This window comes from Lissotriton vulgaris, chromosome 11 (genome assembly GCF_964263255.1).
Source record: "Lissotriton vulgaris chromosome 11, aLisVul1.2, whole genome shotgun sequence".
Classification (NCBI taxonomy): Eukaryota; Metazoa; Chordata; class Amphibia; order Caudata; family Salamandridae; genus Lissotriton; species Lissotriton vulgaris.
In genome coordinates this window covers 483936986-483963606 of record NC_141699.1, presented here as the reverse complement: position 1 = coordinate 483963606, position 26621 = coordinate 483936986, and the positions used below count along the sequence as shown (strand labels likewise).

At 44.7% G+C, this 26621-nt stretch overlaps 29 non-coding genes across 29 annotated transcripts; all 29 read left to right on the top strand.

Annotated features, from left to right (window-relative positions):
- Window positions 1–949: 949 nt before the first annotated feature.
- TRNAS-CGA (transfer RNA serine (anticodon CGA)) lies at window positions 950–1031 on the top strand. The gene has a single exon. It is a non-coding gene; the product is annotated as a tRNA-Ser (tRNA).
- A 541-nt stretch (window positions 1032–1572) lies between these two features.
- Window positions 1573–1654, top strand: TRNAS-CGA (transfer RNA serine (anticodon CGA)). Its single transcript has one exon. It is a non-coding gene; the product is annotated as a tRNA-Ser (tRNA).
- A 543-nt stretch (window positions 1655–2197) lies between these two features.
- TRNAS-UGA (transfer RNA serine (anticodon UGA)) lies at window positions 2198–2279 on the top strand. The gene has a single exon. It is a non-coding gene; the product is annotated as a tRNA-Ser (tRNA).
- Window positions 2280–2822: 543 nt separating this feature from the next.
- Window positions 2823–2904, top strand: TRNAS-UGA (transfer RNA serine (anticodon UGA)). The gene has a single exon. It is a non-coding gene; the product is annotated as a tRNA-Ser (tRNA).
- A 544-nt stretch (window positions 2905–3448) lies between these two features.
- Window positions 3449–3530, top strand: TRNAS-CGA (transfer RNA serine (anticodon CGA)). The gene has a single exon. It is a non-coding gene; the product is annotated as a tRNA-Ser (tRNA).
- A 541-nt stretch (window positions 3531–4071) lies between these two features.
- TRNAS-UGA (transfer RNA serine (anticodon UGA)) lies at window positions 4072–4153 on the top strand. The gene has a single exon. It is a non-coding gene; the product is annotated as a tRNA-Ser (tRNA).
- A 544-nt stretch (window positions 4154–4697) lies between these two features.
- TRNAS-UGA (transfer RNA serine (anticodon UGA)) lies at window positions 4698–4779 on the top strand. The gene has a single exon. It is a non-coding gene; the product is annotated as a tRNA-Ser (tRNA).
- Window positions 4780–5322: 543 nt separating this feature from the next.
- On the top strand, window positions 5323–5404 carry TRNAS-UGA (transfer RNA serine (anticodon UGA)). The gene has a single exon. It is a non-coding gene; the product is annotated as a tRNA-Ser (tRNA).
- Window positions 5405–6464: 1060 nt separating this feature from the next.
- On the top strand, window positions 6465–6546 carry TRNAS-CGA (transfer RNA serine (anticodon CGA)). Its single transcript has one exon. It is a non-coding gene; the product is annotated as a tRNA-Ser (tRNA).
- A 543-nt stretch (window positions 6547–7089) lies between these two features.
- Window positions 7090–7171, top strand: TRNAS-CGA (transfer RNA serine (anticodon CGA)). Its single transcript has one exon. It is a non-coding gene; the product is annotated as a tRNA-Ser (tRNA).
- Window positions 7172–7713: 542 nt separating this feature from the next.
- On the top strand, window positions 7714–7795 carry TRNAS-CGA (transfer RNA serine (anticodon CGA)). Its single transcript has one exon. It is a non-coding gene; the product is annotated as a tRNA-Ser (tRNA).
- Window positions 7796–8338: 543 nt separating this feature from the next.
- On the top strand, window positions 8339–8420 carry TRNAS-UGA (transfer RNA serine (anticodon UGA)). Its single transcript has one exon. It is a non-coding gene; the product is annotated as a tRNA-Ser (tRNA).
- A 544-nt stretch (window positions 8421–8964) lies between these two features.
- Window positions 8965–9046, top strand: TRNAS-CGA (transfer RNA serine (anticodon CGA)). Its single transcript has one exon. It is a non-coding gene; the product is annotated as a tRNA-Ser (tRNA).
- A 543-nt stretch (window positions 9047–9589) lies between these two features.
- TRNAS-UGA (transfer RNA serine (anticodon UGA)) lies at window positions 9590–9671 on the top strand. Its single transcript has one exon. It is a non-coding gene; the product is annotated as a tRNA-Ser (tRNA).
- Window positions 9672–10206: 535 nt separating this feature from the next.
- TRNAS-UGA (transfer RNA serine (anticodon UGA)) lies at window positions 10207–10288 on the top strand. Its single transcript has one exon. It is a non-coding gene; the product is annotated as a tRNA-Ser (tRNA).
- A 1060-nt stretch (window positions 10289–11348) lies between these two features.
- TRNAS-CGA (transfer RNA serine (anticodon CGA)) lies at window positions 11349–11430 on the top strand. Its single transcript has one exon. It is a non-coding gene; the product is annotated as a tRNA-Ser (tRNA).
- A 541-nt stretch (window positions 11431–11971) lies between these two features.
- Window positions 11972–12053, top strand: TRNAS-CGA (transfer RNA serine (anticodon CGA)). The gene has a single exon. It is a non-coding gene; the product is annotated as a tRNA-Ser (tRNA).
- A 543-nt stretch (window positions 12054–12596) lies between these two features.
- On the top strand, window positions 12597–12678 carry TRNAS-UGA (transfer RNA serine (anticodon UGA)). Its single transcript has one exon. It is a non-coding gene; the product is annotated as a tRNA-Ser (tRNA).
- Window positions 12679–13221: 543 nt separating this feature from the next.
- TRNAS-UGA (transfer RNA serine (anticodon UGA)) lies at window positions 13222–13303 on the top strand. The gene has a single exon. It is a non-coding gene; the product is annotated as a tRNA-Ser (tRNA).
- A 542-nt stretch (window positions 13304–13845) lies between these two features.
- TRNAS-UGA (transfer RNA serine (anticodon UGA)) lies at window positions 13846–13927 on the top strand. The gene has a single exon. It is a non-coding gene; the product is annotated as a tRNA-Ser (tRNA).
- A 543-nt stretch (window positions 13928–14470) lies between these two features.
- Window positions 14471–14552, top strand: TRNAS-UGA (transfer RNA serine (anticodon UGA)). Its single transcript has one exon. It is a non-coding gene; the product is annotated as a tRNA-Ser (tRNA).
- A 544-nt stretch (window positions 14553–15096) lies between these two features.
- Window positions 15097–15178, top strand: TRNAS-CGA (transfer RNA serine (anticodon CGA)). The gene has a single exon. It is a non-coding gene; the product is annotated as a tRNA-Ser (tRNA).
- Window positions 15179–15722: 544 nt separating this feature from the next.
- TRNAS-UGA (transfer RNA serine (anticodon UGA)) lies at window positions 15723–15804 on the top strand. Its single transcript has one exon. It is a non-coding gene; the product is annotated as a tRNA-Ser (tRNA).
- A 543-nt stretch (window positions 15805–16347) lies between these two features.
- TRNAS-UGA (transfer RNA serine (anticodon UGA)) lies at window positions 16348–16429 on the top strand. Its single transcript has one exon. It is a non-coding gene; the product is annotated as a tRNA-Ser (tRNA).
- Window positions 16430–17489: 1060 nt separating this feature from the next.
- TRNAS-CGA (transfer RNA serine (anticodon CGA)) lies at window positions 17490–17571 on the top strand. The gene has a single exon. It is a non-coding gene; the product is annotated as a tRNA-Ser (tRNA).
- Window positions 17572–18115: 544 nt separating this feature from the next.
- Window positions 18116–18197, top strand: TRNAS-CGA (transfer RNA serine (anticodon CGA)). The gene has a single exon. It is a non-coding gene; the product is annotated as a tRNA-Ser (tRNA).
- Window positions 18198–19365: 1168 nt separating this feature from the next.
- Window positions 19366–19447, top strand: TRNAS-UGA (transfer RNA serine (anticodon UGA)). Its single transcript has one exon. It is a non-coding gene; the product is annotated as a tRNA-Ser (tRNA).
- A 544-nt stretch (window positions 19448–19991) lies between these two features.
- Window positions 19992–20073, top strand: TRNAS-CGA (transfer RNA serine (anticodon CGA)). The gene has a single exon. It is a non-coding gene; the product is annotated as a tRNA-Ser (tRNA).
- Window positions 20074–20614: 541 nt separating this feature from the next.
- On the top strand, window positions 20615–20696 carry TRNAS-CGA (transfer RNA serine (anticodon CGA)). The gene has a single exon. It is a non-coding gene; the product is annotated as a tRNA-Ser (tRNA).
- Window positions 20697–26621: the final 5925 nt, after the last annotated feature.

The following is a 26621-nucleotide window of genomic DNA, read 5'->3' as shown; positions in this document are numbered from 1 at the left end:
AAACATTGAGACAATTTCCACACCCAGGAAGTGTTTTGGACTCTTTCTGAGTACACTTAAGGGCCCGTTGCCACCGCCGTAATATAGGGAAACGAGGATAGAAATGTGCAGTGATTGATTACCGCTCATCGGTGCCCTGTCACTCACTTTGAGTGATGCGTATTGCTATTTTTATTAATTGTATGAAAGCATGCAAAATAAGTGAGGACAACAGGGCACTGCTGGTACGTGCCCCGTCCTTCTGTTGCTTTATTTTTTATGTCTCGGCCTGACGTGAGTAGTGCATGGCTAGTATACGACAACTGTGACATCATACTCACGCAGCTGCGATGGCCGAGTGGTTAAGGCGTTGGACTTGAAATCCAATGGGGTTTCTCCGCGTAAGTTCGAATTCTGCTTGCAGCGTCAAGAGATTTTGCATGAACACCATTTGGTTTAGTTAACTAAATGTTTACTTCTTGTTACGCAATCCTCATCAAGTCACAGAGTTAAACGGCAAAAACTCAAACTAGATGTAAACATTGAGACAATTTCCACACCCAGGAAGTGTTTTAGAGAGCAGGTGCCTCGGAAGGGTTCGTAGTCTGGACCTGTCCTGCATGATCTATACAAGTCATGAATAGAGTAATTATTTTTTTATGAAGCGTGTCTTGTTTAGGCTTTTGGACTCTTTCTGAGTACACTTAAGGGCCCGTTACCACCGCCGTAATATAGGGAAAAGAGGGTAGAAATGCGCAATGATTGATTACCACTCATCTGTGCCTTTTCACTCACTTTGAGTGATGCATGTTGCTATTTTTATTAATTGTATGAAAGCATGCAAAATAAGTGAGGACAACAGGGCACTGCTGGTACGTGCCCCGTCCTTCTGTTACTTTATTTTTTGGTCTCGGCCTGACATGAGCAGAGTATGGCTCGTATACGACAACAGTGACATCGTACTCATGCAGCTGCGATGGCCGAGTGGTTAAGGCGTTGGACTCGAAATCCAATGGGGTTTCCCTGCGCAGGTTCGAATCCTGCTTGCAGCGTAGTGTGATTTTGCATGAACACCATTTGGTTTAGTTAAGGAAATGTTCACTTCTTGTTCACAATCCTCATCAAGTTACAGAGTTAAATGGAAAAAACTCAAACTAGATGTAAACATTGAGACAATTTCCACACCCAGGAAGTGTTTTAGAGAGCTGGTGGCTCAGAAGGGTTTGTAGTCTGGACCTGTCCTGCCTGATCTAGACAAGTCATGAAAAGAGTACTTTTTTTATGATGCATGTCTTGTTTAGGCTTTTGGACTCTTTCTTAGTACACTTAAGGGCCTGTTACCACCGCCGTAATATAGGGAAAAGTGGGTAGAAACATGCAGTGAGTGATTACCACTCATCTGTGCCCTTTCACTCACTTTGAGTGATGCATGTTGCTATTTTTATTAATTGTATGAAAGCATGCAAAATAATGAAGGACAACAGGGCACTGCTGGTACGTGCCCCGTCCTTCCGTTACTTTATTTTTTTGGTCTCCGCCTGACATGAGCAGAGCATGGCTCGTATACGACAACAGTGACTTCATACTCATATAGCTGCGATGGCCGAGTGGTTAAGGCGTTGGACTCGAAAGCCAATGGGGTTTCCCTGCGCAGATTCGAATCCTGCTTGCAGCGTAGTGTGATTTTGCATGAACACTATTTGGTTTAGTTAAGGAAATGTTCACTTCTCGTTACGCAATCCTCATCAAGTCACAGAGTTAAATGGCAAAAACTCAAACTAGATGTAAACATTGAAACAATTTCCACACCTAGGAAGTGTTTTAGAGAGCAGGTGGCTCGGAAGGGTTTGTAGTCTGGACCTATCCTGCCTGATCTAGACAAGTTACGAAATGAGTAATTTTTTTTATGAAGCGTGTCTTGTTTAGGCTTTTGGACTCTTTCTGAGTACACTTAAGGGCCCGTTGCCACCGCCGTAATATATGGAAACGAGGGTAGAAATGTGCAGTGATTGATTACCGCTCATCTGTGCCCTGTCACTCATTTTGAGTGATGCATATTGCTATTTTTATTAATTGTATGAAAGTATGCGAAATAAGTGAGGACAACAGGGCACTGCTGGTATGTGCCCCGTCCTTCCGTTACTTTATTTTTTAGGTCTCAACCTGACATGAGTAGCGCATGGCTCGTATACGACAACAGTGACATCATACTCACGCAGCTGCGATGGCCGAGTGGTTAAGGCGTTGGACTTGAAATCCAATGGGGTTTCCCTGCGTAGGTTTGAATCCTGCTTGCAGCGGCATGAGATTTTGCATGAACACCATTTGGTTTAGTTAAGTAAATGTTCACTTCTCATTACGCAATCCTCATCAAGTCACAGAGTTAAACTGCAAAAACTCAAACTAGATGTAAACATTGAGACAATTTCCACACTCAGGAAGTGTTTTAGAGAGCAGGTGGCTCGGAAGGGTTCGTAGTCTGGACCTGTCCTGCCTGATCTAGACAAGTCATGAAAAGAGTACTTTTTTTTATGAAGCGTGTCTTGTTTAAGCTTTTGGACTCTTTCTGAGTACACTTAAGGGCCCGTTGCCACCGCCGTAATATAGGGAAACGAGGATAGAAATCTGCAGTGATTGATTACCGCTCATCGGTGCCCTGTCACTCACTTTGAGTGATGCGTATTGCTATTTTTATTAATTGTCTGAAAGCATGCAAAATAAGTGAGGACAACAGGGCACTGCTGGTACGTGCCCCGTCCTTCTGTTACTTTATTTTTTATGTCTCGGCCTAACGTGAGTAGTGCATGGCTCGTATACGACAACTGTGACATCATACTCATGCAGCTGCGATGGCCGAGTGGTTAAGGCGTTGGACTTGAAATCCAATGGGGTTTCCCCGCGTAGGTTCGAATCCTGCTTGCAGCGTCATGAGATTTTGCATGAACACCATTTGGTTTAGTTAAGTAAATGTTTACTTCTTGTTACGCAATCCTCATCAAGTCACAGAGTTAAACGGCAAAAATTCAAACTAGATGTAAACATTGAGACAATTTCCACACCCAGGAAGTGTTTTAGAGAGCAGGTGCCTCGGAAGGGTTCGTAGTCTGGACCTGTCCTGCATGATCTAGACAAGTCATGAAAAGAGTAATTATTTTTTTATGAAGCGTGTCTTGTTTAGGCTTTTGGACTCTTTCTTAGTACACTTAAGGGCCCGTTACCACCGCCGTAATATAGGGAAAAGAGGGTAGAAATGCGCAATGATTGATTACCACTCATCTGTGCCCTTTCACTCACTTTGAATGATGCATGTTGCTATTTTTATTAATTGTATGAAAGCATACAAAATAAGTGAGGACAACAGGGCACTGCTGGTACGTGCCCCGTCCTTCTGTTACTTTATTTTTTGGTCTCGGCCTGACATGAGCAGAGTATGGCTCGTATACGACAACAGTGACATCATACTCATGCAGCTGCGATGGCCGAGTGGTTAAGGCGTTGCACTCGAAATCCAATGGGGTTTCCCTGCGCAGGTTCGAATCCTGCTTGCAGCGTAGTGTGATTTTGCATGAACACCATTTGGTTTAGTTAAGGAAATGTTCACTTCTTGTTCGCAATCCTCATCAAGTCACAGAGTTAAATGGAAAAAACTCAAACTAGATGTAAACATTGAGACAATTTCCACACCCAGGAAGTGTTTTAGAGAGCTGGTGGCTCAGAAGGGTTTGTAGTCTGGACCTGTCCTGCCTGATCTAGACAAGTCATGAAAAGAGTACTTTTTTTATGATGCATGTCTTGTTTAGGCTTTTGGACTCTTTCTTAGTATACTTAAGGGCCTGTTACCACCGCCGTAATATAGGGAAAAGTGGGTAGAAACATACAGTGATTGATTACCACTCATCTGTGCCCTTTCACTCACTTTGAGTGATGCATGTTGCTATTTTTATTAATTGTATGAAAGTATGCGAAATAAGTGAGGACAACAGGGCACTGCTGGTATGTGCCCCGTCCTTCCGTTACTTTATTTTTTAGGTCTCGACCTGACATGAGTAGCGCATGGCTCGTATACGACAACAGTGACATTATACTCACGCAGCTGCGATGGCCGAGTGATTAAGGCGTTGGACTTGAAATCCAATGGGGTTTCCCCACGTAGGTTCGAATCCTGCTTGCAGCGGCATGAGATTTTGCATGAACACCATTTGGTTAAGTTAAGTAAATGTTCACTTCTCATTACGCAATCCTCATCAAGTCACATAGTTAAACTGCAAAAACTCATACTAGATGTAAACATTGAGACAATTTCCACACCCAGGAAGTGTTTTAGAGAGCAGGTGCCTCGGAAGGGTTCGTAGTCTGGACCTGTCCTACCTGATCTAGACAAGTCATGAAAAGAGTACTTTTTTTTATGAAGCGTGTCTTGTTTAAGCTTTTGGACTCTTTCTGAGTACACTTAAGGGCCCGTTGCCACCGCCGTAATATAGGGAAACGAGGATAGAAATGTGCAGTGATTGATTACCGCTCATCGGTGCCCTGTCACTCACTTTGAGTGATGCGTATTGCTATTTTTATTAATTGTATGAAAGCATGCAAAATAAGTGAGGACAACAGGGCACTGCTGGTACGTGCCCCGTCCTTCTGTTACTTTAGTTTTTTATGTCTCGGCCTGACATGAGTAGTGCATGGCTCGTATACGACAACTGTGACATCATACTCACGCAGCTGCGATGGCCGAGTGGTTAAGGCTTTGGACTTGAAATCCAATGGGGTTTCCCCGCGTAGGTTCGAATCCTGTTTGCAGCGTCATGAGATTTTGCATGAACACCATTTGGTTTAGTTAAGCAAATGTTTACTTCTTGTTACGCAATCCTCATCAAGTCACAGAGTTAAACGGCAAAAACTCAAACTAGATGTAAACATTGAAACAATTTCCACACCTAGGAAGTGTTTTAGAGAGCTGGTGGCTCGGAAGGGTTTGTAGTCTGGACCTGTCCTGCCTGATCTAGACAAGTCATGAAAAGAGTACTTTTTTTTATGAAGCGTGTCTTCTTTAAGCTTTTGGACTCTTTCTGAGTACACTTAAGGGCCCGTTGCCACCGCCGTAATATAGGGAAACGAGGATAGAAATGTGCAGTGATTGATCACCGCTCATCGGTGCCCTGTCACTCACTTTGAGTGATGCGTATTGCTATTTTTATTAATTGTATGAAAGTATGCGAAATAAGTGAGGACAACAGGGCACTGCTGGTACGTGCCCCGTCCTTCTGTTACTTTATTTTTTATGTCTCGGCCTGACGTGAGTAGTGCATGGCTCGTATACGAGAACTGTGACATCATACTCACGCAGCTGCGATGGCCGAGTGGTTAAGGCGTTGGACTTGAAATCCAATGGGGTTTCCCCACGTAGGTTCGAAACCTGCTTGCAGCGGCATGAGATTTTGCATGAACACTATTTGGTTAGGTTAAGTTAATGTTCACTTCTCATTAAGCAATCCTCATCAAGTCACAGAGTTAAACTGCAAAAACTCAAACTAGATGTAAACATTGAGACAATTTCCACACCCAGGAAGTGTTTTGGACTCTTTCTGAGTACACTTAAGGGCACGTTGCCACCGCCGTAATATAGGGAAACGAGGATAGAAATGTGCAGTGATTGATTACCGCTCATCGGTGCCCTGTCACTCACTTTGAGTGATGTGTATTGCTATTTTTATTAATTGTATGAAAGCATGCAAAATAAGTGAGGACAACAGGGCACTGCTGGTACGTGCCCCGTCCTTCTGTTACTTTATTTTTTATGTCTCGGCCTGACGTGAGTAGTGCATGGCTAGTATACGACAACTGTGACATCATACTCACGCAGCTGCGATGGCCGAGTGGTTAAGGCGTTGGACTTGAAATCCAATGGGGTTTCTCCGCGTAAGTTCGAATTCTGCTTGCAGCGTCAAGAGATTTTGCATGAACACCATTTGGTTTAGTTAACTAAATGTTTACTTCTTGTTACGCAATCCTCATCAAGTCACAGAGTTAAACGGCAAAAACTCAAACTAGATGTAAACATTGAGACAATTTCCACACCCAGGAAGTGTTTTAGAGAGCAGGTGCCTCGGAAGGGTTCGTAGTCTGGACCTGTCCTGCATGATCTAGACAAGTCATGAAAAGAGTAATTATTTTTTTATGAAGCGTGTCTTGTTTAGGCTTTTGGACTCTTTCTGACTACACTTAAGGGCCCGTTACCACCGCCGTAATATAGGGAAAAGAGGGTAGAAATGCGCAATGATTGATTACCACTCATCTGTGCCTTTTCACTCACTTTGAGTGATGCATGTTGCTATTTTTATTAATTGTATGAAAGCATGCAAAATAAGTGAGGACAACAGGGCACTGCTGGTACGTGCCCCGTCCTTCTGTTACTTTATTTTTTGGTCTCGGCCTGACATGAGCAGAGTATGGCTCGTATACGACAACAGTGACATCATACTCATGCAGCTGCGATGGCCGAGTGGTTAAGGCGTTGGACTCGAAATCCAATGGGGTTTCCCTGCGCAGATTCGAATCCTGCTTGCAGCGTAGTGTGATTTTGCATGAACACCATTTGGTTTAGTTAAGGAAATGTTCACTTCTTGTTCACAATCCTCATCAAGTTACAGAGTTAAATGGAAAAAACTCAAACTAGATGTAAACATTGAGACAATTTCCACACCCAGGAAGTGTTTTAGAGAGCTGGTGGCTCAGAAGGGTTTGTAGTCTGGACCTGTCCTGCCTGATCTAGACAAGTCATGAAAAGAGTACTTTTTTTTTTATGATGCATGTCTTGTTTAGGCTTTTGGACTCTTTCTTAGTACCCTTAAGGGCCTGTTACCACCGCCGTAATATAGGGAAAAGTGGGTAGAAACATGCAGTGATTGATTACCACTCATCTGTGCCCTTTCACTCACTTTGAGTGATGCATGTTGCTATTTTTATTAATTGTATGAAAGCATGCAAAATAATGAAGGACAACAGGGCACTGCTGGTACGTGCCCCGTCCTTCTGTTACTTTATTTTTTGGTCTCGGCCTGACATGAGCAGAGTATGGCTCGTATACGACAACAGTGACATCATACTCATGCAGCTGCGATGGCCGAGTGGTTAAGGCGTTGGACTCGAAATCCAATGGGGGTTCCCTGCGCAGGTTCGAATCCTGCTTGCAGCGTAGTGTGATTTTGCATGAACACCATTTGGTTTAGTTAAGGAAATGTTCACTTCTTGTTCGCAATTCTCATCAAGTTACAGAGTTAAATGGAAAAAACTCAAACTAGATGTAAACATTGAGAGAATTTCCACACCCAGGAAGTGTTTTAGAGAGCTGGTGGCTCAGAAGGGTTTGTAGTCTGGACCTGTCCTGCCTGATCTAGACAAGTCATGAAAAGAGTACTTTTTTTTATGATGCATGTCTTGTTTAGGCTTTTGGACTCTTTCTTAGTATACTTAAGGGCCTGTTACCACCGCCGTAATATAGGGAAAAGTGGGTAGAAACATACAGTGATTGATTACCACTCATCTGTGCCCTTTCACTCACTTTGAGTGATGCATGTTTCTATTTTTATTAATTGTATGAAAGCATGCAAAATAATGAAGGACAACAGGGCACTGCTGGTACGTGCCCCGTCCTTCCGTTACTTTATTTTTTTGGTCTCCGCCTGACATGAGCAGAGCATGGCTCGTATACGACAACAGTGACATCATACGCATGCAGCTGAGATGGCCGAGTGGTTAAGGCGTTGGACTCGAAATCCAATGGGGTTTCCCTGCGCAGGTTCGAATCCTGCTTGCAGCGTAGTGTGATTTTGCATGAACACCATTTGGTTTAGTTAAGGAAATGTTCACTTCTCGTTACGCAATCCTCATCAAGTCACAGAGTTAAATGGCAAAAACTCAAACTAGATGTAAACATTGAAACAATTTCCACACCTAGGAAGTGTTTTAGAGAGCAGGTGGCTCGGAAGGGTTTGTAGTCTGGACCTATCCTGCCTGATCTAGACAAGTTACGAAATGAGTAATTTTTTTTATGAAGCGTGTCTTGTTTAGGCTTTTGGACTCTTTCTGAGTACACTTAAGGGCCCGTTGCCACCGCCGTAATATATGGAAACGAGGGTAGAAATGTGCAGTGGTTGATTACCGCTCATCTGTGCCCTGTCACTCATTTTGAGTGATGCATATTGCTATTTTTATTAATTGTATGAAAGTATGCAAAATAAGTGAGGACAACAGGGCACTGCTGGTACGTGCCCCGTCCTTCTGTTACTTTATTTTTTATGTCTCGGCCTGACGTGAGTAGTGCATGGCTCGTATACGACAACTGTGACATCATACTCACGCAGCTGCGATGGCCGAGTGGTTAAGGCGTTGGACTTGAAATCCAATGGGGTTTCCCCGCGTAGGTTCGAATCCTGCTTGCAGCGTCATGAGATTTTGCATGAACACCATTTGGTTTAGTTAAGTAAATGTTTACTTCTTGTTACGCAATCCTCATCAAGTCACAGAGTTAAACGGCAAAAACTCAAACTAGATGTAAACATTGAGACAATTTCCACACCCAGGAAGTGTTTTAGAGAGCAGGTGCCTCGGAAGAGTTCGTAGTCTGGACCTGTCCTGCATGATCTAGACAAGTCATGAAAAGAGTAATTATTTTTTTATGAAGCGTGTCTTGTTTAGGCTTTTGGACTCTTTCTTAGTACACTTGAGGGCCCGTTACCACCTCTGTAATATAGGGAAAAGAGGGTAGAAATGCGCAATGATTGATTACCACTCATCTGTGCCCTTTCACTCACTTTGAGTGATGCATGTTGCTATTTTTATTAATTGTATGAAAGCATGCAAAATAAGTGAGGACAACAGGGCACTGCTGGTACGTGCCCCGTCCTTCTGTTACTTTATTTTTTGGTCTCGGCCTGACATGAGCAGTGTATGGCTCGTATACGACAACAGTGACATCATACTCATGCAGCTGCGATGGCCGAGTGGTTAAGGCGTTGGACTCGAAATCCAATGGGGTTTCCCTGCGCAGGTTTGAATATTGCTTGCAGCGTAGTGTGATTTTACATGAACACCATTTGGTTTAGTTAAGGAAATGTTCACTTCTCGTTACGCAATCCTCATCAAGTCACAGAGTTAAATGGCAAAAACTCAAACTAGATGTAAACATTAAAACAATTTCCACACCTAGGAAGTGTTTTAGAGAGCAGGTGGCTCGGAAGGGTTTGTAGTCTGGACCTATCCTGCCTGATCTAGACAAGTTACGAAATGAGTAATTTTTTTTATGAAGCGTGTCTTGTTTAGGCTTTTGGACTCTTTCTGAGTACACTTAAGGGCCCGTTGCCACCGCCGTAATATATAGAAACGAGGGTAGAAATGTGCAGTGATTGATTACCGCTCATCTGTGCCCTGTCACTCATGTTGAGTGATGCATATTGCTATTTTTATTAATTGTATGAAAGTATGCGAAATAAGTGAGGACAACAGGGCACTGCTGGTATGTGCCCCGTCCTTCCGTTACTTTATTTTTTAGGTCTCGACCTGACATGAGTAGCGCAGGGCTCGTATACGACAACAGTGACATCATACTCACGCAGCTGCGATGGCCGAGTGGTTAAGGCGTTGGACTTGAAATCCAATGGGGTTTCCCCACGTAGGTTCGAAACCTGCTTGCAGCGGCATGAGATTTTGCATGAACACTATTTGGTTAAGTTAAGTTAATGTTCACTTCTCATTACGCAATCCTCATCAAGTCACAGAGTTAAACTGCAAAAACTCAAACTAGATGTAAACATTGAGACAATTTCCACACCCAGGAAGTGTTTTAGAGAGCAGGTGGCTCGGAAGGGTTCGTAGTCTGGACCTGATCTAGACAAGTCATGAAAAGAATACTTTTTTTTATGAAGCGCGTCTTGTTTAAGCTTTTGGACTCTTTCTGAGTACACTTAAGGGCACGTTGCCACCGCCGTAATATAGGGAAACGAGGATAGAAATGTGCAGTGATTGATTACCGCTCATCGGTGCCCTGTCACTCACTTTGAGTGATGCGTATTGCCATTTTTTATTAATTGTATGAAAGCATGCAAAATAAGTGAGGACAACAGGGCACTGCTGGTACGTGCCCCGTCCTTCTGTTACTTTATTTTTTATGTCTCGGCCTGACGTGAATAGTGCATGGCTAGTATACGACAACTGTGACATCATACTCACGCAGCTGCGATGGCCGAGTGGTTAAGGCGTTGGACTTGAAATCCAATGGGGTTTCCCCACGTAGGTTCGAAACCTGCTTGCAGCGGCATGAGATTTTGCATGAACACTATTTGGTTAGGTTAAGTTAATGTTCACTTCTCATTACGTAATCCTCATCAAGTCACAGAGTTAAACTGCAAAAACTCAAACTAGATGTAAACATTGAGACAATTTCCACACCCAGGAAGTGTTTTGGACTCTTTCTGAGTACACTTAAGGGCCCGTTGCCACCGCCGTAATATAGGGAAACGAGGATAGAAATGTGCAGTGATTGATTACCGCTCATCGGTGCCCTGTCACTCACTTTGAGTGATGCGTATTGCTATTTTTATTAATTGTATGAAAGCATGCAAAATAAGTGAGGACACCAGGGCACTGCTGGTACGTGCCCCGTCCTTCTGTTACTTTATTTTTTATGTCTCGGCCTGACGTGAGTAGTGCATGGCTAGTATACGACAACTGTGACATCATACTCACGCAGCTGCGATGGCCGAGTGGTTAAGGCGTTGGACTTGAAATCCAATGGGGTTTCTCCGCGTAAGTTCGAATTCTGCTTGCAGCGTCAAGAGATTTTGCATGAACACCATTTGGTTTAGTTAACTAAATGTTTACTTCTTGTTACGCAATCCTCATCAAGTCACAGAGTTAAACGGCAAAAACTCAAACTAGATGTAAACATTGAGACAATTTCCACACCCAGGAAGTGTTTTAGAGAGCAGGTGCCTCGGAAGGGTTCGTAGTCTGGACCTGTCCTGCATGATCTAGACAAGTCATGAAAAGAGTAATTATTTTTTTATGAAGCGTGTCTTGTTTAGGCTTTTGGACTCTTTCTGAGTACACTTAAGGGCCCGTTACCACCGCCGTAATATAGGGAAAAGAGGGTAGAAATGCGCAATGATTGATTACCACTCATCTGTGCCCTTTCACTCACTTTGAGTGATGCATGTTGCTATTTTTATTAATTGTATGAAAGCATGCAAAATAAGTGAGGACAACAGGGCACTGCTGGTACGTGCCCCGTCCTTCTGTTACTTTATTTTTTGGTCTCGGCCTGACATGAGCAGAGTATGGCTCGTATACGACAACAGTGACATCATACTCATGCAGCTGCGATGGCCGAGTGGTTAAGGCGTTGGACTCGAAATCCAATGGGGTTTCCCTGCACAGGTTAGAATCCTGCTTGCAGCGTAGTGTGATTTTGCATGAACACCATTTGGTTTAGTTAAGGAAATGTTCACTTCTTGTTCACAATCCTCATCAAGTTACAGAGTTAAATGGAAAAAACTCAAACTAGATGTAAACATTGAGACAATTTCCACACCCAGGAAGTGTTTTAGAGAGCTGGTGGCTCAGAAGGGTTTGTAGTCTGGACCTGTCCTGCCTGATCTAGACAAGTCATGAAAAGAGTACTTTTTTTATGATGCATGTCTTGTTTAGGCTTTTGGACTCTTTCATAGTACACTTAAGGGCCTGTTACCACCGCCGTAATATAGGGAAAAGTGGGTAGAAACATGCAGTGATTGATTACCACTCATCTGTGCCCTTTCACTCACTTTGAGTGATGCATGTTGCTATTTTTATTAATTGTATGAAAGCATGCAAAATAAGCGGGGACAACAGGGCACTGCTGGTACGTGCCCCGTCCTTCCGGTACTTTATTTTTTTGGTCTCCGCCTGACATGAGCAGAGCATGGCTCGTATACGACAACAGTGACATCATACTCATGCAGCTGCGATGGCCGAGTGGTTAAGGCGTTGGACTCGAAATCCAATGGGGTTTCCCTGTACAGGTTCGAATCCTGCTTGCAGCGTAGTATGATTTTGCATGAACACCATTTGGTTTAGTTAAGGAAATGTTCACTTCTCGTTACGCAATCCTCATCAAGTCACAGAGTTAAATGGCAAAAACTCAAACTAGATGTAAACATTAAAACAATTTCCACACCTAGGAAGTGTTTTAGAGAGCAGGTGGCTCGGAAGGGTTTGTAGTCTGGACCTATCCTGCCTGATCTAGACAAGTTACGAAATGAGTAATTTTTTTTATGAAGCGTGTCTTGTTTAGGCTTTTGGACTCTTTCTGAGTACACTTAAGGGCCCGTTGCCACCGCCGTAATATATAGAAACGAGGGTAGAAATGTGCAGTGATTGATTACCGCTCATCTGTGCCCTGTCACTCATTTTGAGTGATGCATATTGCTATTTTTATTAATTGTATGAAAGTATGCGAAATAAGTGAGGACAACAGGGCACTGCTGGTATGTGCCCCGTCCTTCCGTTACTTTATTTTTTAGGTCTCGACCTGACATGAGTAGCGCATGGCTTGTATACGACAACAGTGACATTATACTCACGCAGCTGCGATGGCCGAGTGGTTAAGGCGTTGGACTTGAAATCCAATGGGGTTTCCCCACGTAGGTTTGAATCCTGCTTGCAGCGGCATGAGATTTTGCATGAACACCATTTGGTTAAGTTAAGTAAATGTTCACTTCTCATTACGCAATCCTCATCAAGTCACAGAGTTAAACTGCAAAAACTCAAACTAGATGTAAACATTGAGACAATTTCCACACCCAGGAAGTGTTTTAGAGAGCAGGTGCCTCGGAAGGTTTCGTAGTCTGGACCTGTCCTACCTGATCTAGACAAGTCATGAAAAGAGTACTTTTTTTTATGAAGCGTGTCTTGTTTAAGCTTTTGGACTCTTTCTGAGTACACTTAAGGGCCCGTTGCCACCGCCGTAATATAGGGAAACGAGGGTAGAAATGTGCAGTGATTGATTACCGCTCATCTGTGCCCTGTCACTCATTTTGAGTGATGCGTATTGCTATTTTTATTAATTGTATGAAAGCATGCAAAATAAGTGAGGACAACAGGGCACTGCTGGTACGTGCCCCGTCCTTCTGTTACTTTATGTTTTATGTCTCGGCCTGACGTGAGTAGTGCATGGCTTGTATACGACAACTGTGACATCATACTTACGCAGCTGCGATGGCCGAGTGGTTAAGGCGTTGGACTTGAAATCCAATGGGGTTTCCCTGCGTAGGTTCGAATCCTGCTTGCAGCGTCATGATATTTTGCATGAACACCATTTGGTTTCGTTAAGTAAATGTTTACTTCTTGTTACGCAATCCTCATCAAGTCACAGAGTTAAACGGCAAAAACTCAAACTAGATGTAAACATTGAAACAATTTCCACACCTAGGAAGTGTTTTAGAGAGCTGGTGGCTCGGAAGGGTTTGTAGTCTGGACCTGCCCTGCCTGATCTAGACAAGTCATGAAAAGAGTACTTTTTTTATTAAGCGTGTCTTCTTTAAGCTTTTGGACTCTTTCTGAGTACACTTAAGGGCCTGTTGCCACCGCCGTAATATAGGGAAACAAGGATAGAAATGTGCAGTGATTGATTACCGCTCATCGGTGCCCTGTCACTCACTTTGAGTGATGCGTATTGCTATTTTTATTAATTGTATGAAAGTATGCGAAATAAGTGAGGACAACAGGGCACTGCTGGTATGTGCCCCGTCCTTCCGTTACTTTATTTTTTAGGTCTCGACCTGACATGAGTAGCGCAGGGCTCGTATACGACAACAGTGACATCATACTCACGCAGCTGCGATGGCCGAGTGGTTAAGGCGTTGGACTTGAAATCCAATGGGGTTTCCCCACGTAGGTTCGAAACCTGCTTGCAGCGGCATGAGATTTTGCATGAACACTATTTGGTTAAGTTAAGTTAATGTTCACTTCTCATTACGCAATCCTCATCAAGTCACAGAGTTAAACTGCAAAAACTCAAACTAGATGTAAACGTTGAGACAATTTCCACACCCAGGAAGTGTTTTAGAGAGCAGGTGGCTCGGAAGGGTTCGTAGTCTGGACCTGTCCTACCTGATCTAGACAAGTCATGAAAAGAGTACTTTTTTTTATGAAGCGTGTCTTGTTTAAGCTTTTGGACTCTTTCTGAGTACACTTAAGGGCCCGTTGCCACCGCCGTAATATAGGGAAACGAGTATAGAAATGTGCAGTGATTGATTACCGCTCATCAGTGCCCTGTCACTCACTTTGAGTGATGCGTATTGCTATTTTTATTAATTGTATGAAAGCATGCAAAATAAGTGAGGACAACAGGGCACTGCTGGTACGTGCCCCGTCCTTCTGTTACTTTATTTTTTATGTCTCGGCCTGACGTGAGTAGTGCATGGCTAGTATACGACAACTGTGACATCATACTCATGCAGCTGCGTTGGCCGAGTGGTTAAGGCGTTGGACTTGAAATCCAATGGGGTTTCCCCGCGTAGGTTCGAATCCTGCTTGCAGCGTCATGAGATTTTGCATGAACACCATTTGGTTTAGTTAAGTAAATGTTTACTTCTTGTTACGCAATCCTCATCAAGTCACAGAGTTAAACGGCAAAAACTCAAACTAGATGTAAACATTGAGACAATTTCCACACCCAGGAAGTGTTTTAGAGAGCAGGTGCCTCGGAAGGGTTCGTAGTCTGGACCTGTCCTGCATGATCTAGACAAGTCATGAAAAGAGTAATTATTTTTTTATGAAGCGTGTCTTGTTTAGGCTTTTGGACTCTTTCTTAGTACACTTAAGGGCCCGTTACCACCGCCGTAATATAGGGAAAAGAGGGTAGAAATGCGCAATGATTGATTACCACTCATCCGTGCCTTTTCACTCACTTTGAGTGATGCATCTTGCTATTTTTATTAATTGTATGAAAGCATGCAAAATAAGTGAGGACAACAGGGCACTGCTGGTACGTGCCCCGTCCTTCTGTTACTTTATTTTTTGGTCTCGGCCTGACATGAGCAGAGTATGGCTCGTATACGACAACAGTGACATCATACTCATGCAGCTGCGATGGCCGAGTGGTTAAGGCGTTGGACTCGAAATCCAATGGGGTTTCCCTGCGCAGGTTCGAATCCTGCTTGCAGCGTAGTGTGATTTTGCATGAACACCATTTGGGTTAGTTAAGTAAATGTTTACTTCTTGTTACGCAATCCTCATCAAGTCACAGAGTTAAACGGCAAAAACTCAAACTAGATGTAAACATTGAAACAATTTCCACACCTAGGAAGTGTTTTAGAGAGCAGGTGGCTCGGAAGGGTTTGTAGTCTGGACCTATCCTGCCTGATCTAGACAAGTTACGAAATGAGTAATTTTTTTTTATGAAGCGTGTCTTGTTTAGGCTTTTGGACTCTTTCCAAGTACACTTAAGGGCCCGTTGCCACCACCGTAATATATGGAAACGAGGGTAGAAATGTGCAGTGATTGATTACCGCTCATCGGTGCCCTGTCACTCACTTTGAGTGATGCGTATTGCTATTTTTATTAATTGTATGAAAGCATGCCAAATAAGTGAGGACAACAGGGCACTGCTGGTACGTGTCCCGTCCTTCTGTTACTTTATTTTTTATGTCTCGGCCTGACGTGAGTAGTGCATGGCTCGTATACGACAACTGGGACATCCTACTCACGCAGCTGCGATGGCCGAGTGGTTAAGGCGTTGGACTTGAAATCCAATGGGGTTTCCCCGCGTAGGTTCGAATCCTGCTTGCAGCGTCATGAGATTTTGCATGAACACCATTTGGTTTAGGTAAGTAAATGTTTACTTCTTGTTACGCAATCCTCATCAAGTCACAGAGTTAAACGGCAAAAACTCAAACTAGATGTAAACATTGAAACAATTTCCACACCTAGGAAGTGTTTTAGAGAGCTGGTGGCTCGGAAGGGTTTGTAGTCTGGACCTGTCCTGCCTGATCTAGACAAATCATGAAAAGAGTACTTTTTTTTATGAAGCGTGTCTTCTTTAAGCTTTTGGACTCTTTCTGAGTACACTTAAGGGCCCGTTGCCACCGCCGTAATATAGGGAAACGAGGATAGAAATGTGCAGTGATTGATTACCGCTCATCGGTGCCCTGTCACTCACTTTGAGTGATGCGTATTGCTATTTTTATTAATTGTATGAAAGTATGCGAAATAAGTGAGGACAACAGGGCACTGATGGTATGTGCCCCGTCCTTCCGTTACTTTATTTTTTAGGTCTCGACCTGACATGAGTAGCGCAGGGCTCGTATACGACAACAGTGACATCATACTCACGCAGCTGCGATGGCCGAGTGGTTAAGGCGTTGGACTTGAAATCCAATGGGGTTTCCCCACGTAGGTTCGAAACCTGCTTGCAGCGTCATGAGATTTTGCATGAACACCATTTGGTTTAGTTAAGTAAATGTTTACTTCTTGTTACGCAATCCTCATCAAGTCACAGAGTTAAACGGCAAAAACTCAAACTAGATGTAAACATTGAGACAATTTCCACACCCAGGAAGTGTTTTGGACTCTTTCTGAGTACACTTAAGGGCCCGTTGCCACCGCCGTAATATAGGGAAACGAGGATAGAAATGTGCAGTGATTGATTACCGCTCATCGGTGCCCTGTCACTCACTTTGAGTGATGCGTATTGCTATTTTTATTAATTGTATGAAAGCATGCAAAATAAGTGAGGACAACAGGGCACTGCTGGTACGTGCCCCGTCCTTCTGTTACTTTATTTTTTATGTCTCGGCCTGACGTGAGTAGTGCATGGCTAGTATACGACAACTGTGACATCATACTCACGCAGCTGCGATGGCCGAGTGGTTAAGGCGTTGGACTTGAAATCCAATGGGGTTTCTCCGCGTAAGTTCGAATTCTGCTTGCAGCGTCAAGAGATTTTGCATGAACACCATTTGGTTTAGTTAACTAAATGTTTACTTCTTGTTACGCAATCCTCATCAAGTCACAGAGTTAAACGGCAAAAACTCAAACTAGATGTAAACATTGAGACAATTTCCACACCCAGGAAGTGTTTTAGAGAGCAGGTGCCTCGGAAGGGTTCGTAGTCTGGACCTGTCCTGCATGATCTAGACAAGTCATGAAAAGAGTAATTATTTTTTTATGAAGCGTGTCTTGTTTAGGCTTTTGGACTCTTTCTTAGTACACTTAAGGGCCCGTCACCACCGCCGTAATATAGGGAAAAGAGGGTAGAAATGCGCAATGATTGATTACCACTCATCTGTGCCTTTTCACTCACTTTGAGCGATGCATGTTGCTATTTTTATTAATTGTATGAAAGCATGCAAAATAAGTGAGGACAACAGGGCACTGCTGGTACGTGCCCCGTCCTTCTGTTACTTTATTTTTTGGTCTCGGCCTGACATGAGCAGAGTATGGCTCGTATACGACAACAGTGACATCATACTCATGCAGCTGCGATGGCCGAGTGGTTAAGGCGTTGGACTCGAAATCCAATGGGGTTTCCCTGCGCAGGTTCGAATCCTGCTTGCAGCGTAGAGTGATTTTGCATGAACACCATTTGGTTTAGTTAAGGAAATGATCACTTCTCGTTACGCAATCCTCATCAAGTCACAGAGTTAAATGGCAAAAACTCAAACTAGAAGTAAACATTGAGACAATTTCCACACCCAGGAAGTGTTTTAGAGAGCTGGTGGCTCAGAAGGGTTTGTAGTCTGGACCTGTCCTGCCTGATCTAGACAAGTCATGAAAAGAGTACTTTTTTTTTATGATGCATGTCTTGTTTAGGCTTTTGGACTCTTTCTTAGTATACTTAAGGGCCTGTTACCACCGCCGTAATATAGGGAAAAGTGGGTAGAAACATACAGTGATTGATTACCACTCATCTGTGCCCTTTCACTCACTTTGAGTGATGCATGTTGCTATTTTTATTAATTGTATGAAAGCATGCAAAATAATGAAGGACAACAGGGCACTGCTGGTACGTGCCCCGTCCTTCCGTTACTTTATTTTTTTGGTCTCCGCCTGACATGAGCAGAGCATGGCTCGTATACGACAACTGTGACATCATACTCATGCAGCTGCGATGGCCGAGTGGTTAAGGCCTTGGACTCGAAATCCAATGGGGTTTCCCTGCGCAGGTTCGAATCCTGCTTGCAGCGTAGTGTGATTTTGCATGAACACCATTTGGTTTAGTTAAGGAAATGTTCACTTCTCCTGTCGCAATCCTCATCAAGTCACAGAGTTAAATGGCAAAAACTCAAACTAGATGTAAACATTGAAACAATTTCCACACCTAGGAAGTGTTTTAGAGAGCAGGTGGCTCGGAAGGGTTTGTAGTCTGGACCTATCCTGCCTGATCTAGACAAGTTACGAAATGAGTAATTTTTTTTATGAAGCGTGTCTTGTTTAGGCTTTTGGACTCTTTATGAGTACACTTAAGGGCCCGTTGCCACCGCCGTAATACATGGAAACGAGGGTAGAAATGTGCAGTGGTTGATTACCGCTCATCTGTGCCCTGTCACTCATTTTTAGTGATGCATATTGCTATTTTTATTAATTGTATGAAAGTATGCGAAATAAGTGAGGACAACAGGGCACTGCTGGTATGTGCCCCGTCCTTCCGTTACTTTATTTTTTAGGTCTCGACCTGACATGAGTAGCGCATGGCTCGTATACGACAACAGTGACATCATACTCACGCAGCTGCGATGGCCGAGTGGTTAAGGCGTTGGACTTGAAATCCAATAGGGTTTCCCTGTGTAGATTTGAATCCTGCTTGCAGCGGCATGAGATTTTGCATGAACACCATTTGGTTTAGTTAAGTAAATGTTCACTTCTCATTACGCAATCCTCATCAAGTCACAGAGTTAAACTGCAAAAACTCAAACTAGATGTAAACATTGAGACAATTTCCACACTCAGGAAGTGTTTTAGAGAGCAGGTGGCTCGGAAGGGTTCGTAGTCTGGACCTGTCCTGCCTGATCTAGACAAGTCATGAAAAGAGTACTTTTTTTTATGAAGCGTGTCTTGTTTAAGCTTTTGGACTCTTTCTGAGTACACTTAAGGGCCCGTTGCCACCGCCGTAATATAGGGAAACGAGGATAGAAATGTGCAGTGATTGTTTACCGCTCATCGGTGCCCTGTCACTCACTTTGAGTGATGCGTATTGCTATTTTTATGAATTGTCTGAAAGCATGCAAAATAAGTGAGGACAACAGGGCACTGCTGGTACGTGCCCCGTCCTTCTGTTACTTTATTTTTTATGTCTCGGCCTGACGTGAGTAGTGCATGGCTCGTATACGACAACTGTGACATCATACTCACGCAGCTGCGATGGCCGAGTGGTTAAGGCGTTGGACTTGAAATCCAATGGGGTTTCCCCGCGTAGGTTCGAATCCTGCTTGCAGCGTCATGAGATTTTGCATGAACACCATTTGGTTTAGTTAAGTAAATGTTTACTTCTTGTTACGCAATCCTCATCAAGTCACAGAGTTAAACGGCAAAAACTCAAACTAGATGTAAACATTGAGACAATTTCCACACCCAGGAAGTGTTTTAGAGAGCAGGTGCCTCGGAAGAGTTCGTAGTCTGGACCTGTCCTGCATGATCTAGACAAGTCATGAAAAGAGTAATTATTTTTTTGTGAAGCGTGTCTTGTTTAGGCTTTTGGACTCTTTCTTAATACACTTAAGGGCCCGTTACCACCGCTGTAATATAGGGAAAAGAGGGTAGAAATGAGCAATGATTGATTACCACTCATCTGTGCCCTTTCACTCACTTTGAGTGATGCATGTTGCTATTTTTATTAATTTTATGAAAGCATGCAAAATAAGTGAGGACAACAGGGCACTGCTGGTACGTGCCCCGTCCTTCTGTTACTTTATTTTTTGGTCTCGGCCTGACATGAGCAGAGTATGGCTCGTATACGACAACAGTGACATCATACTCATGCAGCTGCGATGGCCGAGTGGTTAAGGCGTTGGACTCGAAATCCAATGGGGTTTCCCTGCGCAGGTTCGAATCCTGCTTGCAGCGTAGTGTGATTTTGCATGAACACCATTTGGTTTAGTTAAGGAAATGTTCACTTCTTGTTCGCAATCCTCATCAAGTCACAGAGTTAAATGGAAAAAACTCAAACTAGATGTAAACATTGAGACAATTTCCACACCCAGGAAGTGTTTTAGAGAGCTGGTGGCTCGGAAGGGTTTGTAGTCTGGACCTGTCCTGCCTGATCTAGACAAGTCATGAAAAGAGTACTTTTTTTATGATGCATGTCTTGTTTAGGCTTTTGGACTCTTTCATAGTATACTTAAGGGCCTGTTACCACCGCCGTAATATAGGGAAAAGAGGGTAGAAACATGCAGTGATTGATTACCACTCATCTGTGCCCTTTCACTCACTTTGAGTGATGCATGTTGCTATTTTTATTAATTGTATGAAAGCATGCAAAATAAGCGAGGACAACAGGGCACTGCTGGTACGTGCCCCGTCCTTCCGTTACTTTATTTTTTTGGTCTCCGCCTGACATGAGCAGAGCATGGCTCGTATACGACAACAGTGACATCATACTCATGCAGCTGCGATGGCCGAGTGGTTAAGGCGTTGGACTCGAAATCCAATGGGGTTTCCCTGCGCAGGTTCGAATCCTGCTTGCAGCGTAGTATGATTTTGCATGAACACCATTTGGTTTAGTTAAGGAAATGTTCACTTCTCGTTACGCAATCCTCATCAAGTCACAGACTTAAATGGCAAAAACTCAAACTAGATGTAAACATTAAAACAATTTCCACACCTAGGAAGTGTTTTAGAGATCAGGTGGCTCGGAAGGGTTTGTAGTCTGGACCTATCCTGCCTGATCTAGACAAGTTACGAAATGAGTAATTTTTTTTATGAAGCGTGTCTTGTTTAGGCTTTTGGACTCTTTCTGAGTACACTTAAGGGCCCGTTGCCACCGCCGTAATATATAGAAACGAGGGTAGAAATGTGCAGTGATTGATTACCGCTCATCTGTGCCCTGTCACTCATTTTGAGTGATGCATATTGCTATTTTTATTAATTGTATGAAAGTATGCGAAATAAGTGAGGACAACAGGGCACTGCTGGTATGTGCCCCGTCCTTCCGTTACTTTATTTTTTAGGTCTCGACCTGACATGAGTAGCGCATGGCTCGTATACGACAACAGTGACATCATACTCACGCAGCTGCGATGGCCGAGTGGTTAAGGCGTTGGACTTGAAATCCAATGGGGTTTCTCCGCGTAGGTTTGAATCCTGCTTGCAGCGGCATGAGATTTTGCATGAACACAATTTGGTTTAGTTAAGTAAATGTTCACTTCTCATTACGCAATCCTCATCAAGTCACAGAGTTAAACTGCAAAAACTCATACTAGATTTAAACATTGAGACAATTTCCACACTCAGGAAGTGTTTTAGAGAGCAGGTGGCTCGGAAGGGTTCGTAGTCTGGACCTGTCCTGCCTGATCTAGACAAGTCATGAAAAGAGTACTTTTTTTATGAAGCGTTGTAGGAGAGTAGGGTCTGCTATCCTATGGTCACCCCAATTTTTGCTTTTTGCTTCACTGGTTTTCGACTTACTGGGGCTGTGGGCCTGCTAATCAGACCCCCAGCCTGCTGTTCTCTCTCTAAATTTATAATACATGTGCTATAGGTACATACCACAATTGGAAATGGACTCCTTGTCAGCCCCTGTACCATGCACTATAGGTGCTCAGGGCATAGGTGCCACCAAGGCCTACCAGGGGCTGAAGCATAGCTTTTGCCACCCCTGGCGGGTTCTTAAATTGACACAACTGGCTGATCACTCAGCTGGGGCAAGTGGGTGTAATCACCCCTTGCTTAGATATAGTATACCTATATCTAAACCTATATCTGGACACATATATAGCCTGTGAGTCACTCCTATGGAAGGCCTCATCAATCCTGGAGGCAGAGTGCGTGGTTTTATGTGAGATGGAGCTCTGGCACGAGCTGAGCCTGTCTGCAGCTGTCGGGAACAACTCCCTAAGCTGATCCGGGATAATGCCATACCATATACTCTTAAGCGCCTTATAATCCTTGCGGTTATATAGCAACTTTGGTTTGGCTTTATCAAAACATGTCGTGTAAGGTGTCATACGAATTGGAATACTACCCCCTCGCCAGTTCTGGCGACGGGGGTAGCATTCCACCCTTCTAGAGGGAGAAGACATGTTACTTTACTGAAACGCGGTTGATTTAAAATGAGCCTCAGATCCACAAAATGGATGCCCCTGCCACAGACACGGGTCTGGCCTCCTGCTGCTGACCGAAACCCGGCAGAGGAGGCCTGGACAAAGAGTTTCCTGTCACAGGGCGGTGTCAAACCACCCCAGACAGGAGATAGTGGATTGGAGTAGGGAGGTTTCAAAGAAACCAGACACTGCCTGGGGAGCACAAGGCTGCCCCTTGCAGGATCCGGCCAAACCGGTTCTGGGGCCTCCCAGCCCCTGTCCCCGCGCGGCCAGGATCAAAGGAGAGGGGTGTAACCACCCCCTTCCTGGGTCCCACCCATAGGAGGGGACCTAGCAGGATGTCCAACCCCCTAGATTCGAATAAGAGGGGGAGCAGTCCCAACGGACTTCAGATCATCCTGAAGAAACATAAGAAACGAAATCTGGACCCTTCGACTTTCTACACGACGTGAGAAGACTGAAGAATCTCCCTTGTGGTCAAGGAGTGACCACCCTGTGCAAACAGGCACCATCCAGCCCTCGACCCTTGCTTTGTTGCAGTTCCCGCCGGAACTCGAGCGACAGAGATCGACGAGATCAAGCTTGCCTGCCTTCTACCTGCCCGATCCACAGTCCCTGCAGAGCTGAGACCCGTGGAGGCGACCGGAAGCGTGGGGCACGCCATCTTGAAAAGGCCACGAGACGCTGACCGTGCAGCCCACGAGTGACCCTCGAAGCTGTACACCGGGGTTTGAGAAGCCCCAGCCCCGAGCTCCACTTGCCCCAAAGCTCACCCCTCCACACTCGACGAGTGCTGCGTGGGGCCCTTCTGCTTGTGTGCGCTCGACGCGTTGGCCCGGTCACTTGCCAGCTGGCTTGTGGCCCCTGTGCCGACGAAACTTGAAATACGACTTGCTTTTCTGGTTGCTCCAGATCTGCACCAGCTCCTGTGAAAAGGAGCACCCACTCTGACCCTCCTGGTTCGAGTGATAAGCAATCTCCCGGTCCTGCGTGGATTGCTTTTGCCAAGTGCTGTTTGCTGCAATCTTGAAGCCGACGGTGCTGACGGCGAGAGCCTACGTGGGACAGATCGTGACCTGCTCCTGGACGTCGCAGATGCCCCAGAGCCCACGTGACAGCGGAGAGAAGCCTATCGACAACCGCCTGATTGCGCCCGACATTGCCTGGTTCCGTCCTGGTTCCACCCTGGTCACTGCTGAGTGACCCAGACTCTGTCCCCTCTGCTTTCAGGTACTTTTCTACTTCGATCCACCCTTGGATCGCACCGGACACTTCTGCTTCACAGCGCCTGCAGCTGCAACAGCTTCAAGCACCAAGAACCTGCGTGACAGAACCCGACGCCACTTCGACCCTGTGCACCCACGGCCTGTGGGTGAGGTAACTTTGCAACGCCGGTGTCCTTACACTGGTACACACCTCTAGGGTCTGTGTCTAAAGTTTTGTGTTCCTAGGTTCAGCGGAAGTATCATTTAATTCACTTTATCCAACTTTTACGCACCATTGACTTTGCATTGGTGCGCGCCGCACTTTCCGTGCTGCACCCGTCTCCTGTGGGCTACTCCCGACTTCATCACTGCTAGTCCTGACTGCTCCCAGCGAATCTCTAGGCCCTAGGCCTAACCATTGTTCGATAAGTGTTCCTTATACCACTTTTTTAGTATATGGTTTGAGTGGCCACCCGCCCTCATCCATAATTGTGCAACTTTATATGTTTTACTGTGCTTTTGATTTAACGCTTGTGCCCCTTTCCTCATAAAGAGTACTGGGGAGTAATTTAGAAATAAATACATATATTTTTATAAATATATACTTGTGTGGTGTCCTTTCATTTGATTACAGGATTGTATGTGGTTAAACAGCTCGCTTAACACGACCTCTTAAGTTAAGCCTTTAAGGCTGCTTAGTCCATGCTACCACTAGGATAGCTTGTCTACAAGGTTGACTTACAACCTGACATCTTTGGGGTTTGTTTGGACTGATACCCAGTGGTTCCAGAATTGGAAACACTACATATCAGGCCAACTTCTCACATTGGTGGCAGCGGTGGGATTTGAGCTTGCTGTTTGTTTTACCATTGCAATCTTTATCAAATTGAAAGATCACATCAAGTACCTCTAGGTACATATAAATCAAAAGCTTAGCATATTAAGTTCTACTGAACTTAGTAGTTGTAGATTAAAGGGATTAGCACACCCTGACTACAACTCACTAGCAAGGTACAGTAGGAAACCACTTAGTGTAGGTAAGTGCACCACTTACACCTCACTAGCAGTCATGTCTGATACAGATAGAGCCTCAGGCTCTGCTCCTGTAGAAGTTGATCCTATAGGGACAACATCCAGATATGACAACCTTAGCCACAAAGACCTGAGTGCCTTGTGCACAGCCAGGGGGCTAAAAAAGGGCAGAGGCCCTACCATTCCTTCCCTAATAGCTCTCCTAGAAAAGGATGACCTAGATAAGGTGAGTCAGGCTCCCTTAGAATCAGGTGAAGGGATAAACTCCCCTGAGAATGAGGATCTTCCAGATGATGTAGTAGAGGAGGAGGAAGAGGAAGAGGAAGGCTCTGATTTAGAAGAGCCTGAAGATCAGGATCAGAGGGGAAACCAGGTACAGGTTGCCAGCCTTAACCAGGCCAACTTGGACCTACATGGGAATGGGGAGGGCCAGCACCACCCCAGATCTCATAACCAAATTCTCCCAGGTAATAGGAGGGAGAGGTCTCTATCAGGGGACTCTCACCTTTCTAGTGCCTCAAGAGAATCTCAAAGAGGGATGACTTCCTCCCAGAGAAAAGAGCATAGGGCCAGAATGAGGGCTGTCCAACTCCAGATAGAGAGGGAAGAGGTAGCCCTGGCTCAAGCTAAGCTTACCTTGGAACAAGCTAAACTTACCTTGGCAAGGGAGAAAAAAATAAGTGGCTTAGATGCCACTGGTGGCAGCAAAATTCCTAAAGAAAAAGACAGGGCCTATGACAATAGAAACCTGACAAAAATTGTGCCCCCCTACAAGGAAGGGGATGATATCCACAAATGGATGACTGCTCTTGAGAGGGCCTGCATGGTACAGCAGGTCCCTGAGGATCAGTGGGCAGCAATTTTATGGTACTCCTTTTCTGAGAAAGGGAGGGACAGGCTCCTCACTGTTAGACCTGAGGATGCCAAAAACTACTCTGTTCTGAAGAGTGCTCTTATTGAAGGGTTTGGCCTAACCACTGAGCAATACAGGTTGTTGTTCAGAGACACCCAAAAAGCACAGACTCAGGACTGGACTGATTTTGTAGATTGTGCCACTAAGGCTCTGGAGGGTTGGCTGCAGGGAAGTAAAGTTTCAGACTATACAGGATTGTACAATCTTATGATGAGAGAACAGATCCTTAATAACTGTCAGAACCAGCTGTTGCATCAATACCTTGTTGACTCTGATTTGACCTCTCCCCAAGAATTGGGAAAGAAGGCAGACAAATGGGTCAGAACAAGGATTAAGCAGAAAAACCAGAACCAAGGTGACCAGAAGAAAACAGACCAGAAGGGTGGGAATCAGAAAGATAAAGAAAAGGACCAGAAGTCTTCAGGCCCCCAAACTAGCAATAAGGAGGGGGGTTCCCAAAATGGAAACAAGAAAAAGAAGAATGATGGCCCAAAGAAACCTTGGTGTAATACCTGCAAATCAGTTTCACACTGGGGCAGTGAATGCACTAAGAAAAATCCAGTCCCCACCACTGCAGCTCCTAAAGCACCTGCACCCCCTAGTACAGTTAACAGTGGTGGTACACAGCCAAAGGGTTTAGTAGGGTTGACCCTGGGTACTGAGGTGGAATCTGGCCTAGTCAGAATCCCCACACAGGCAGTTCTCCTATATGATGTGGACTTATCTTTGCCCACTGCAGTAAGCCCCAGTAACCTGGGCAAATATAGGCAGACTCCCTTAATTAATGAGAAACTGGCTCAGGCCTACAGGGACACTTGTGCCAGTGTCACAATGGTGACACCTGGCTTTGTGGATCCTGGACAGATTGTACTAGGTGAAAGTTACCTAGTGACCAATGCAAGCAACTCCACTACTTCCCATAGTGTGGCTGTTGTGAACTTCTCCTGGGGAGGGGTAGATGGCCTAAAGAAAGTTGTTGTGAGTGCAGACCTCCCAGTAGACTGTCTGTTAGGCAATGATCTTGAAAGCTCAGTTTGGTCAGAAGTGGAGTACAGGACTCATGCAGAAATGCTAGGGATTTCAGCTCATGTCCTTGCAGTGACAAGGTCTCAGGCTAAGAAGTGCCTTCCTGAACCAGTGGTGGATCTTGAAACAATAGACCAACCACAACCCAAGAGGAGGAGCAAGAGGGTTAAGGCTGTG